The sequence below is a fragment of the Lepeophtheirus salmonis genome, chromosome 12 (assembly GCF_016086655.4).
Source record: "Lepeophtheirus salmonis chromosome 12, UVic_Lsal_1.4, whole genome shotgun sequence".
Classification (NCBI taxonomy): Eukaryota; Metazoa; Arthropoda; class Copepoda; order Siphonostomatoida; family Caligidae; genus Lepeophtheirus; species Lepeophtheirus salmonis.
In genome coordinates this window covers 4,196,029-4,209,252 of record NC_052142.2, presented here as the reverse complement: position 1 = coordinate 4,209,252, position 13,224 = coordinate 4,196,029, and the positions used below count along the sequence as shown (strand labels likewise).

Sequence of the window (13,224 nt, the reverse complement as noted above, 5' to 3'; positions counted from 1 at the left end):
CCATCACATCAACAACTTTAAAAGTCTCCAAGAAACACAAGATTCAAGGAGATGAAGAGTAATTAAACGGTTCATCATTCAATTTGGACGTAGCAAAGTTATTTGTGTCTTGTAACATCCCTTTAAATGTTCTGGATCATCCCAATTTCTCCAAGTTTATTGAAAAATATACTGGAAAAACTTGTCCAGGTCAATGGGTCGTTAACAACTTGTTGTGGAAGTATGTCAAGGAGTTTTTAATAGAATAAAAGAAGATGTTGAAGAAAATGATATTTTCGTTGCACTGGATGATACAAGAGATCATTAAGGGAGGTCAATGACGGCAATTTTGGATTGGCCCTTTGGACGTACATTTCTGTGGGAGACTTTACCATTTGACTTGATTGATATTCAGATTGCAAACGTAAACAATGTAAAGAACATCGTCATAAGCTCAGTTTATAAGTTATTGTTGATCACAAATGGAATGAATACTTTGTTATCATTTAATTGTTAACTCGTAAATATTTTTAAATAATTTGTAACTTTATTGCCTCATTTCTATTCTTTAGATTTCGTGCCAAAGTTATCTATTCATCCTTTATGGTCAGTGGTCACTAATAATTTATGAGTACAATTCCTGTTATGATGGGTTTGATTTTCTCTAACTAACAATATATTTTGGCTTGCATAAATTTACAGAATATGATATACATTTATAAAGTTATTTATAGGGAAGTTATATATTAATAATATACAAAAATCCCTCTTCCTTCATCTCTAAATAAATAAATAATTTAAGTTAAAGATATATTCGAAACGATACCCCTTTAAATTAGGTTGGAATCGAAATTTACTTTGAACTCTTGATCCAGCGCCATATACGATTGCACCACTGTCATATGTAGCTATTATATTTTTGAAGTAATTTCCATGGACATCAATGGGTAATTTATTAAGTTCAAATTTTCGAATAGAGTTGATGATCAAAATAAAGTTTTATTTTAGACACCTGCATACTATTGCATAGGGGCCTCTCTTACCACATCTTGTGCATTCGACGCTTTTTGCATGGCAAACTTCCCATTCTTATGAATAAATTGGAAACCACACTGTCTACACCATCTTTCTCAGCTCATGCTCTACAATCTCCTACAGCTTTGACTTCTTCGATATATATTGAATCCACATGACTTTGTATTTGCGATAACACCCTTTTGTGAGGATTTTAGGCCTCTCTCAAATACCTCAAGGATTGATAATAAGTGGACTGTAATAACTTACTAATATAATATATAACGCGGAATAATAACAATGGACGTGTGTAAAGTTGAAGATGTATATTTCAAGTGCTCAACATAATAAGGGCCTTCAAAAGCATGTATGTAAAAACTCTTCCTACGTGAGGTAGGGGAAACAAAGGGAAAAAACCTCCACGCGAAGTGAGGAGGGGAAAACCCACCTGCAAGAAGAACAATAGAAAAATCCACTCTTTTCTTGGCGGGAAAACTATGTGCATGGATCATTCATATTCTTGATCCTATACATGATTGGCTATGTGAGGGATCCAGATTCCGACACCTTTGAGACTAAACCATTCAGACTATTTTGATTATTCTTTACCGTTTTTACTCTACTCCATTAATATATACTTCACATATTTTATTTGCACCATCAAAACATCGAAATTTACTTTGAACTCTTGATCCAGCGACATATACGATTGCACCACTGTCATATGTAGTTATTATATTTTTGAAGTAATTGTGCTATACTTACGGACTCCGATCAATTTGTTAGACGTCATCCTTGAATGTTCTTTCAAATAGAAATTATATACTTGTATATCAGGTCTAAAGATGATGACATAGAAATTTTTAGGCCCTACAGAATGCACGATGTTATGCCAGGTTTGATGTTCTCTAATTATATTTGGTCTTACGAGTAATAAGGAAATTGGGAGCGAGGCTTGAAGTATTATTGTCCATATTAGCAGTACAGCACGAATTCAAACTTATTAATGTAATTGATATTTGTGATAGTAACTATTAATAGTTGTGATTCGTGCGTTATAGGCATTAATGGCACTAAAGGACTCTCAACAAGAAAAGGGTTTACTTAAAGAAGGAGTTGACTTTAGGAGGATTGAACACGAAGAGTTTCATTGAACTCTTTTGGATGAATAATATATTTTTCGGACAATATATTTTGTCTTACATAATTTTACAGAATATAATATGGATTTATATATAGTTATTTATACGGAAATTATACACTAAAAATAATATACAAGACGTCCCTTAGGATGATTTCTATTCTAGGGGCTCACACATTACCATTACTTCATTGCATAATATGATACTCAACTTCTTTCTCGCGAAGTATGAGTATTTCGCCCCAATTTAAGACTATTTCTCCCTTAGACTTAGATTGTTGTGACAGATTTTTCTTTATCTAAATGGTTTTACGTCCCCATGTAAGGAATGAACATCTACAACCTCATGTAAACATTATTATAGTTGGTATTTTACTTACAAACATGCTATTTACAATTTATTATATCTAAAGTTGATAATATTGTAGAGAAAAACGCCTGCAAGGAGAAGGGGGAAAAAATACATATGGTATCATTGTTTAAAATACTGATGTGATTATCATCTGCCTGCTTTATTATGATTTTTGAGGGTATAACGAAAGTATTTATTAGCAAAATGTTTAATGAAGATATACTACGTATAATTTACTTGGACATTTTTTATCCGTTACAGTAGATTTAAAAACGACACACTCCATGAAATTGTAGTTCATTATTAACCTTATTCTCAGAATAATAGCTAATGAAACGACAAAGTAGAGTATTTCGAAATATATATGAAGTTCCAGATTTAAAAAAAAAGGCTTTAATTAAATATAATCTACATAATATATATAAAATAAAATATACCATAATACATTTATGTTAAATATACAAAATTAAACAATTGGAATCATATAACTAATAACAATAAATGATATATACAGAATATTGAAATTATAGATTGATCCAAATAATATTTTCTTGTTCTGACACCGGAATCCAGTTAAATATGTCATAACTTTAGGTTGCAAAAAACAAGCGAGACGTGGAGTTTAATCAAAAAGATAATCACCCCTTTTCTTCATGTGGAAGTTGCTATATACAATTGTACACCGGATAGATATATCTGTACCGATGAGATCTAACTAATTACTTATAATAAAGTAAATGTCAAAATCATAAAATTAGACTATAAATATACTAATACAAAAATGTTAGAAATAAATCCATCTTAAAGATTTAGAGCAAAAGCTAATTATGTAGTAATGTCCGGCGATATTACTCCTTATTAAGGGCATCAAAAGAGATATTTTCTCAGTTATTTCTGCTTATATAACAACATAATATTATCATGAAGAATTTACACAATTACTAATTATAATGCTACACCCAATGTAACTACCCCCGCTGTTATGACCATTTAAGCAGTTGTTTTTGCCCTTAATGAGTTTTCTGAACACCATTTCTTGGGGCTTATCAATAAGAGCTTGTCCTTTAGTGATAAAAAAGTAATATTCATTGACTATGTAATATTGGAAAACCTAATTATCATACCCAAGTCTTTAAGTGAAGAAATTAGTCTCAGACAAACTAGTTGCGAACCATCCAAAGCTACTACCCCCGTTGTTGTGACCATTTAAGCAGTTGTTTTTGCCATTTAATGAGTTGTGTATCATGATTCTGGATATGTTTAGCTAAAAAAAGAATCATATTTTAGGGTTAGATTTAAAAAAAAAATTGAATACTTACATACTGTGAGATAGTACAAAATTCAGAGTTCCATTTCGAAATTAGTAAATATTTTATACTTTTTACTGATAACTTGATCGTCATTTGGTGTGGATGACTCAAAACATTTTTATATGTATTTCTATAAATGACATCAGTACCAAAATCCTCCATTAATTTAATGATGGTTCCTCGGGAAGGGATAGGTTTATCCGTGTATTTCTCCATAAATTTTTTTAACGTAGATGATTAGCAATGGATAAGAGTCTATACATGCAATAATCATCTTTGTGAGATCAGAGTTAAAGTCTGACTTGATGTATTCATCATTAACTTGATTTTTTTAGATAAATATCCATGCTCTTGAGATATGATATGATGTGAGGATAATGAGTAGCGTGTAATTGTAGACAGGGGACTAAAGGCACATTTATTTCGACAAATCCGACAAACCATCTGTTTCTCATCCTGTAAGTAATTCCCAAATTCCTGGGCCTCCATTTTCAGAAATCCTGACAGAAGGCGACGTTATTTTAGGCATTTTATTCAGTTCTTCATCGACTATCACTATCTAATATTATATTAATATTGAATAATAAAGGCGGGAATGATAACGTTATTGATTAATAGAAGAAGATGTATATTATTTAATCAATGATGCCATAAGTATTTCTTCTTGTCTCCTCGCACGCTTTTCTATTCTTACCAAAATTATCACCCTTAGTTATATCTACCTTGTATATTGATATTCGTAAACAAAATTTTATACTATGACATTTAATATTTAATAATATTTTGTATCGTACAATAAATTATAACTAACATTAAGACATTTTCTTGATAATATTATTTTGATTAAATAGTACCAAATAAAGCTATATTTTGGTGAAGGAAAGCTTCTATGTGTAGTAAATTTTCAGAGAAGTTGTAATGTTAAAAAAAATTATAATTGAGATATCTTATAAGTATGTTCGAAATTACTCATCGACCATCAAGTATGATTTATGAATAAAGGTTTGTTTACGTCTGAAAGAAAACAGATGAACCAGATAGTTGATGTTGTATTTGCAGGTGTGTTTGTGTAAAACACGATTCCCACAACCCTACTTATAGGGCTTTGCTTAAAGGAACCTTTCTTCTCTGGAGTAGTTAAATAAATAAAAACGACATGAAGTCTTGAATGCCAGTCCAATTATTTAGAACATCTCAAAGTGAGAAACATAGCTCGAATGAAAGTCAAGATTCAATATTATATTCATTCAGAGGTTATGGAATCTTCAGGATGCTTTCTCACTCCTAATTGAAAATTTATATTAATATTAATCATCATACATTACATAGGCAACCTTAGTATATTTCAAAACATTCCTTCCCTACAATTTTGAGAACTATCCTGTATATGTTGTTCTTTTAAAATTTGAACACACATCTCTTGTGCAATGGAATGAATGGAAGCTTAAATGTTAACTTAAGATACAATACCTTTTTGGCAACAGTTACAAGGTATCTACTCCCATTTATCCATTAACATTCACTTCCAGTCCTATTTACACTTTTATAAATATAATTGGATATTTAATGAATATTTTTTTATTTTCCGCCAAATTTAAACTAAATATTAAGTATTTGACAACATCGTTCTGATATTGTAAAAATGACATAATGTCCTATTCAATTTCCATAAGAATTTTGTTGGATGAACGTTCTGCTAAAACAAAAATTGGATTAAAATGGGTATAAATAATTGTTTATCACACAGTGACATTACTTTATTTATTGTTGAATATTCAAAATATTTAACTATTTATACTTCCTTCTTCAGTATGAGTTACTGATTACACTTGATAATTAATTATTTTAGAGTGTGAGATATCTTTATATAATAAAATGTTATTTATTAATAGATATACGCTGTGTAAATGCCTTAAATAATTTATTATTATAATTACTTTCCAGATTCATATTTACTTTCAGTCGTGTAAAAATCATTTTCATTTTGGGGGTGGGAAGATAATAGATATTAGAGCTTTTGTTTTTTTTTATATTGGGCCTCGTGGTTCTTAAGTCTAAATTACTATTTAAATAGGTGATTTAATTGAATTAGAAAGAAAGTCGATTAAGCAGGCATTGGCTTTTGTAGGACGAAAAGATCCAAAGGATGTGCTTCTCGAAGACAAGCCTAAGTAACTGGCATATGTGCACGTCCTGTTTGTCTTCATCCAGGAGGGGGGAGAGGGGTGTGATAAGCTATATTTAAAGCTCGGATTGTAGAGCCTCTGAACTCCATCATCTGCAGCTTGAATAAGAGGTCCCATCAAGAGTGTTCACCTTAACGTGGTATCCCTGACAACATAACCAATTTTCCTCTCTTCTTTCTTCACCTATTTCGGTCAATCTATTTAGTTTTAAAGTTGGTTCAGAACTAATTCATTTGCATAAAATTTGTCTTGTAGGATTTAGATCCAAACACATCTTTTCATTCCATCGTTAGGTCTTGAAATGTAATTGCATCGTATACATTGGACTCCTATTATGAAAATGTATTGATTTTTATTTACTTTTTTTCTAATCGAATGAGATTTGTTTATTAATAAAATGGTTAATTTTTAATTAACTTGTTTTTATTAGTTTGTACAATCCAGTTATAAAATCGTCTAAATAGAAATAGCTTTTTATCTAAAAAAAGAGTCAACAATGCTATATGACATAGTCAGAGGTGTGGAGTTAGATTCGGATATTATGATCAAAGATATTAAACTCCACCTAGTCCGAGTCAATAAAATAATCAAGAGCCGGATACATGAATCGTATAATTGTTGCTGTAAGATTCTTAGTAAATAAAATTGATACTTCAGCTAAAATCGTAAGTATTATGGATATAGGTGTAGGTATTATCTTTTCATGTATCAACTATTATTAAAGTTTTTACATTTTCATCATCATTTTCAGTTGAATTTTGGAGCATTTTGACTTGCTTTTTGTATATAATTTATAAATCCTCTGCACTTGTTTTTTCTTGTGTAAATATTAATTTTTCTATTTATGAATTTAGATATTTTATAGAATATTTGTATATTGTTTATTCTACTATTTGTGTTGAACGCTTGAATAATATGTACACAGTTAGAATTTGAGCGTCAAAAGCAATGCATGCTCATAGTAGGGGGTCCTTCCACGATGGTGAAAAAGATGGAGTGCCCAATCTAGGTATAACAAATACTATCCTAAGGGACATCGGTATTCTATCCCCTCTTTCGATCCAGCACTAATAGGTCGTTTTCAAAGGTTATGCAAAAAAAACCCAAAAAAAATACCATAAAATATACGATTTATATTATATTCTAACGAGGTATTATTAATCCCAGTACAAAATCTTAGTCTTAGTTGTGAATGAATGATAAGTCTAGTTAATATCGTAAAAACCATTGCCTTTTTCTTGACAGGTTTATGGAAATTTTTTTCAAGCACGATAATATATTAATATATAAAATCCCTTGCAGCATACTTTTAAACGTCTTTCTTATGTTATCCAATGGCCACTAGAGGCTTATAACTAAGATTGGCCCGGATCTTAATCCGTCTTGAGGTATGAAAAAGCTACTTTGATTTAGCTACAAATGATTACAAATGGAATATTTTATATTTCTTACCAGGGATAAGTCAAAGGGATTCTGATGAGGATCGTTGCAAGTCTCATCCTATTTAATTTAAACATTTCAAACTAAAAAGTTAAAAACAAGCAATAAATTATTACATATGCTCATAGTATATTGTTAAAAAGTGTAATAAATTTTTGAAAAAAAAAGTAAGAAGATGTAAGATTAAAGTAGCCCTGTAGCCACACTTACTATGTTCATTCAAATTAATTTTTTTGTACGAGAATACACTCGTAAAAAAAACACGATTCGAATTCATTAGAAATAAGAAATACCACTTATTTCATATGAATTGCTAAAAAAATGCCATAATTTCATAATTAATTACAAAGGACTTCAACTAAAGGAAGACCTTAAATTATACTGGGAAGATACATTTATGGTGTAATATATGTATGAGGGCTTAAATTCCGCATTTTTTGTATATCTGAACATATGCCTATAGAAAAACAAGTCACCGGGTGCACTGTATATAATTGTCAATGATGTATATAATAAACATATTTTGATCTAAGAAATATATTTTGTGCATATATTTATTCCATATTTATCCTATAAATATTGTTACGCTATAGAATAGATAATGCTGGCTTCAAAGTTCGACAAATTACTTTTTTCAAAATTAGAAAAGGAAAAACTGTTGTTCCGTGTCCTTTTTGTATTTTTATTCATTATTTTTAATCATTGCTACTGCATCTCCCTCTAATAAAGACTATAGTTTTCTGCTTACACCACCACACGCTTTCAGATCCTCTCTTCATGTTCTGATCAAGGGATCTCGTCTCTGTGTGCTTCCCTCGGTGGATCTCATCTTCTTTAATTGAAGGATCTTTCATTGTGCAGATCCCCTTCATATCAAGGTCTGTGATGGGGAATTCTGACCATTTATATAATCATTGTCTCTATGTTCAAAAATACATCAATTCCTCTAGATATTCTATGAAATAATCGTATACTTCTATAAGTACTAATCAGTTTCATAAAAATACAGAATAATCGGCTGAAACCCCAAGTGAGGAGCATAAAGAGTTCCCTTCCTCCATCAACTTCTCCTTCATTGAAATTCTTAAGCCATTTTCTTCTTACGTCATCTCTGTTTCGTCTCTTACTCTAAGAAAACTATTTCATTGATAATAATCCTTCAGTTTCCTTGATGTAAATAACGCAGAAATAACTTATTTCAATCACAATGTTATTAATTGAATTTATAAGGTGGAGTTTGTGATGCATAATCTATATAGATAATAATATAACCTGTACCCTTGATTTCTTTATTACTTGTTTGCCTCTTTTGTCAATAAAAAACAAGTAAAATTTAAATTTTAAATTTGTCGATTATCTGCACATAACTTCTACTAAAATTTATAATTAATGTAATTTTTTTTTTTTAATTTACACATACTTATTTAATTTAATTTACTACTAACTATACTATTACTATTAAATATAAGTTATAATACTTTAATAAATTATTTTAATGTTTTTTTACTATTTCAATGCAACGGTAATGATGTTATACCCGGTAAATGTAATTATAATTAATGTCACAATTGACTATAATACCGTGCTTCGTATGAATTCAAATAAAGTAAAAACTAGTTATATCTTATTTATAATTTAATTCCCTACCCACCCTAAATTGATCTTTTCAATGTTGTTATCTTGAAATTTTCTTCCCAAGGAGACAATTTTCATCCTCCAAATAAAAAAAATCCGACATTCTATCAAGTTTATTAATTTTATCTTCCTTTGTGCTTCAGCACAAGAAAAATTTGATATTCTTCTCATGTTTTGCTGAATCATGGAAGTATTATGAAGATTTAATTGCGGGACTACATCTTCCTTCAGCGAACAGGGTTTGATAGGTTTGTCAATGCATATATATTCTGTACGAAAATCTTCGCCTTTGAAATGAAGGTAACAAATAAGATTCTTTTTAATATCAACTAATTTTCCATCTAAAAATATTACAAAAATGGATGGGTGAGGTATTTTAAGATGTATTTGAAATTTTTTTGTAAAATATAATTTTTAAATAATTTTCCAAAAGCAAATAAGTTGTTCCAAAGTTCAAAGTCAAATACAAATTTATTACATCTATTATGTCTCTTAAATTTTTAATGTAGTTATTTCAAGTAAATTTAGTTTTTTAAGTACAATTCGATTTTATATTTCAGATTTCCATTTTTGTAAAAGCTATTGGTTTTTGCTAAGAAATTGACGAAAAGAAAGTTCTTAATGCTCTTTAACATATTTTCTAGTAATGTTTCAATTTTACAAAACGGAAATATGCATGTAGATGCCATTTATATTTTTTTATAAAAAATACTGTTTTAAAATTTAGTTTAAAGCGAATTCAGAAGGCGTATATCGATACTTATAGTCAAGCATATTTATATTGTTTAAAAATATTTAAATTAATTTTTTAAATCCAAAATATTCCAATGTAAGACTTTTACCTCACTCACCGTTTACAAATTCAAACACAACTATTTATTTACTTCATTATTCACTGTATTTATGAAGGACTACTAAAAAGTTTACATAATATTTGTCCTTCGTTATTATTAGTAGAAAAAGGTGAGCTTCTGAGGTTTCGTTGACTTTTAAGATTTTGCCTCATATATATATCTAGAATTCATAGTTTAACGAAGTAAATTCATGAATTTGAAAAGTTTAATTACTTTTAATATTAACTATTCAAATTTCGAAGATCCTCATTTCTATAGCTAATTCAATGATATTCTATCCTCCATAACCATAACATCATAGGCCGCTGATTTTTTATTATAAATTTTAATCAATATGTCTTGCTTTCGTTCATTTCTTGCACTCATTTGTATGCCAAGTCCTAATAATATAGCATTCAACGTCTATACAGGGTGTACTGTGTACGATACATCAAATTGAATACTCTAAAAATAGTTACGTCATAGAATATGATTGATGCGTGTTTTATCAAAATCGGTCTGTCCTGCCCAGCAGTAGATACGATACATCCAATTGAAAATTCTAGCAATAGTGACCTCATAGACTATGAGTGGTTGTGTCTTTTGTCATAATCAGCCTGTCTTGCTCAGCAATCGGTACAATACATCCGATTGGAATATTTAGCAAGCCCGATTACATGATGGTCTAACCTTGTATTCTATTAACCTTGATTTAGTAGTTTTAATTAAATATTGCAGGCGAGTGCGTATAACCAGAGCACTGTTTCTGTTTCTTTTTTTTTAATTTCTTTTTTAGTTATATATTCATAATTAATGTGCGTATTTTAAGACTTGAATATATGCTGGTAAGTTAAATGAATTTTGTTTGTTTTTATTAGTGAGCGCTCTTTTAGACAAAAATTGTGTCTATAATGGGCATATTTAAAAAAAAGAAACCGAAAATCAACATGATAACCCTGACAATTTGAATTTTTTTTGGGAGATGAGCTGAATCAACTACTACAAGGTAGGAGGGAGAAAAGAAAATAAACAAGAACATTGGCAAGAATTGCTCAGATACACTACTCGTCACTCATCCTAACATACAAAAAAAAAATTCTCAAACTACTATTATTATTTTTTCATTCTTGAGGAGAGAACACTTTATATGAATCGATATAAGAATTATTGTATTGAGTTGTTACGTGCGAATGTTCCCATGAAAAACTTAGAGTAAAACTGAAGATTTTTTGCGGAGTTATATTCTATATTATTTTAGAAAAATTGGTCTTTTATCCGGCGCCTAATTACTCTGAGCAATCCCGGGTACTTCCACTGGTACCCAGTGAGTTTGTTAAAAGTTAGAGAGGGATCTCAATGAAATTACTTTCAATCACGGCTATAATTGGAAAAGACCATTATCGCCATAATAGTAAATTCTGCATAATATATAAATATCCTTATAATTACAAATTTTGTTATACATATAAATTGAAAGTACTTTTTCAATTTTAATTATTGGAACGTATACACGTATTGTTCTATCCTGTTTGATGATAATTTGTTTAGATATATGGTTGAACAATATACATTATAATTTATATATGGTTTTTATAACACTATGCGACAAAATTTACTTTTTTGAGCGCCTGTCGGCTGAAAGCCTAAATTATTATTTTTTATTGAAGCTGTGGAACACAAAAATCGACCATTAAAACCTTCAACCGACATAGGTTTGGCCTTGTGATGATTTTTTTCAAATCACGTTTTTCAGAGTATAATTTTGATTCAGAACCATAATTTGATGTGACAATAAATGAAAACTACTATAATACAAAACTTACAGCATTCGAAAGATAAAATATTTATTAAGCTATATTGATCACAATTCCTAAAAAATATTATCGTAGAAAAATAAAGAAAGTTGAAGTATTTAAATTTGGAAGCTTATATTTTATTCAATTGTTTTATATTTACCAAAAAATAAACGTGATATTACAACTTTAAAAGATTTGCTATCCAAATGAAGGTTGATTTTGATTGATATTTTTAGGTTAATTTTTTTTTTAATATTTAATAAATAAGCAATGCAAATTTACATGAAAAAAGTTCCAAAATTCAAAGTAAATAAGTCGATTAGAGTAAGGTTAATAGAAATACATGGTTATACCATAACACGGGGGTCACATAATATTTGACTTCCACTAAGCTTTTAATACTGGCGTCATAGTAGATGAGTGTTTTGTCAAAATCTGCCTGTTTAGCAATGCAGTCGGTACAATAAATCAGATTGGAAATTCTACGAAGCATGATTACATGACGGTTTAACCTTGTATTTCTATTAACCTTAAGGGCACGTTCCAAAAAAAAAAAAAAAAAAAAAATACAAATTGTGTAGTTAGAAATGAAAAACAATATAAAGTGATGAAATTACAAGGTTAATAGAAATACAAGAATATTCCATCATGTAATTGGGCTTGCCACAATTTTCAATTTGATGTAGCGTACCTACGGCTGGGCAAAATAGACAGATTTTGAAGGGATAGATAATAACTATAGTTGATAATATTGTAGAGAGAAAAACGCGTGCAAGTAGGAGGGGGAAAAAAGACATATGGTATCATTGTTTAAAATACTGATGTGATTATCATTTGCCTGCTTTATTATGATTTTTGAGGGTATAACGAATGTATTTATTAGCAAAATGTTTAATGAAGATATACTACGTATAATTGACTTCGATGTTTTTTTATCTGTTACAGTAGATTTGAAAAAGTCACACTCCATGAAATTGTAATTCATTATGAACCTTATTCTCAGAATAATAACTAATGAAACGACAAAGTAGAGTATTTGAAATATATTTGAAGCTCAAAGTTTAAAAAAGAAGGCTTTAATTAAATATAATCTACATACTAAAAAATAAACCATTAAACATTTAAGTTAAATATACAAAATTAAACAATTAAAATCATATAACTATTAATGATAATAAATTATAAATACAGAATATTGAAATAATAGATTGATCCAGATAATTTTTTCTTGTTTTAACATCGGAATTCAGTTAAATATGTCATAACTTTAGGTTGCAATACACAAGCGAGACGTGGAGTTTAATCAAAAAGATAATCACCCCTCTTCTTCATGTGGAAGTTGCTATATACAATTGTGCACAGGATAGATATATCTCTACCGATGAGATCTAACTAATTATTAATAATAAAGTATCAAAATCATAAAATTAGACAATAAATATACTGATAAAAAAATGTTATAAATAAATTCATCGTAAAGATTTAGAGCAAAAGCTAATTATGTAGTAATGTCCGGCGATATTACTCCCTATGAAGAG

At 29.3% G+C, this 13,224-nt stretch overlaps 1 long non-coding RNA gene across 1 annotated transcript; it reads left to right on the top strand.

Annotated features, from left to right (window-relative positions):
- Positions 1-4,083: 4,083 nt before the first annotated feature.
- Positions 4,084-13,206, top strand: LOC121127261 (uncharacterized). Its single transcript, XR_011782829.1, has 3 exons — positions 4,084-5,287; positions 9,201-9,357; positions 12,958-13,206. It is a non-coding gene; the product is annotated as an uncharacterized lncRNA (long non-coding RNA).
- Positions 13,207-13,224: the final 18 nt, after the last annotated feature.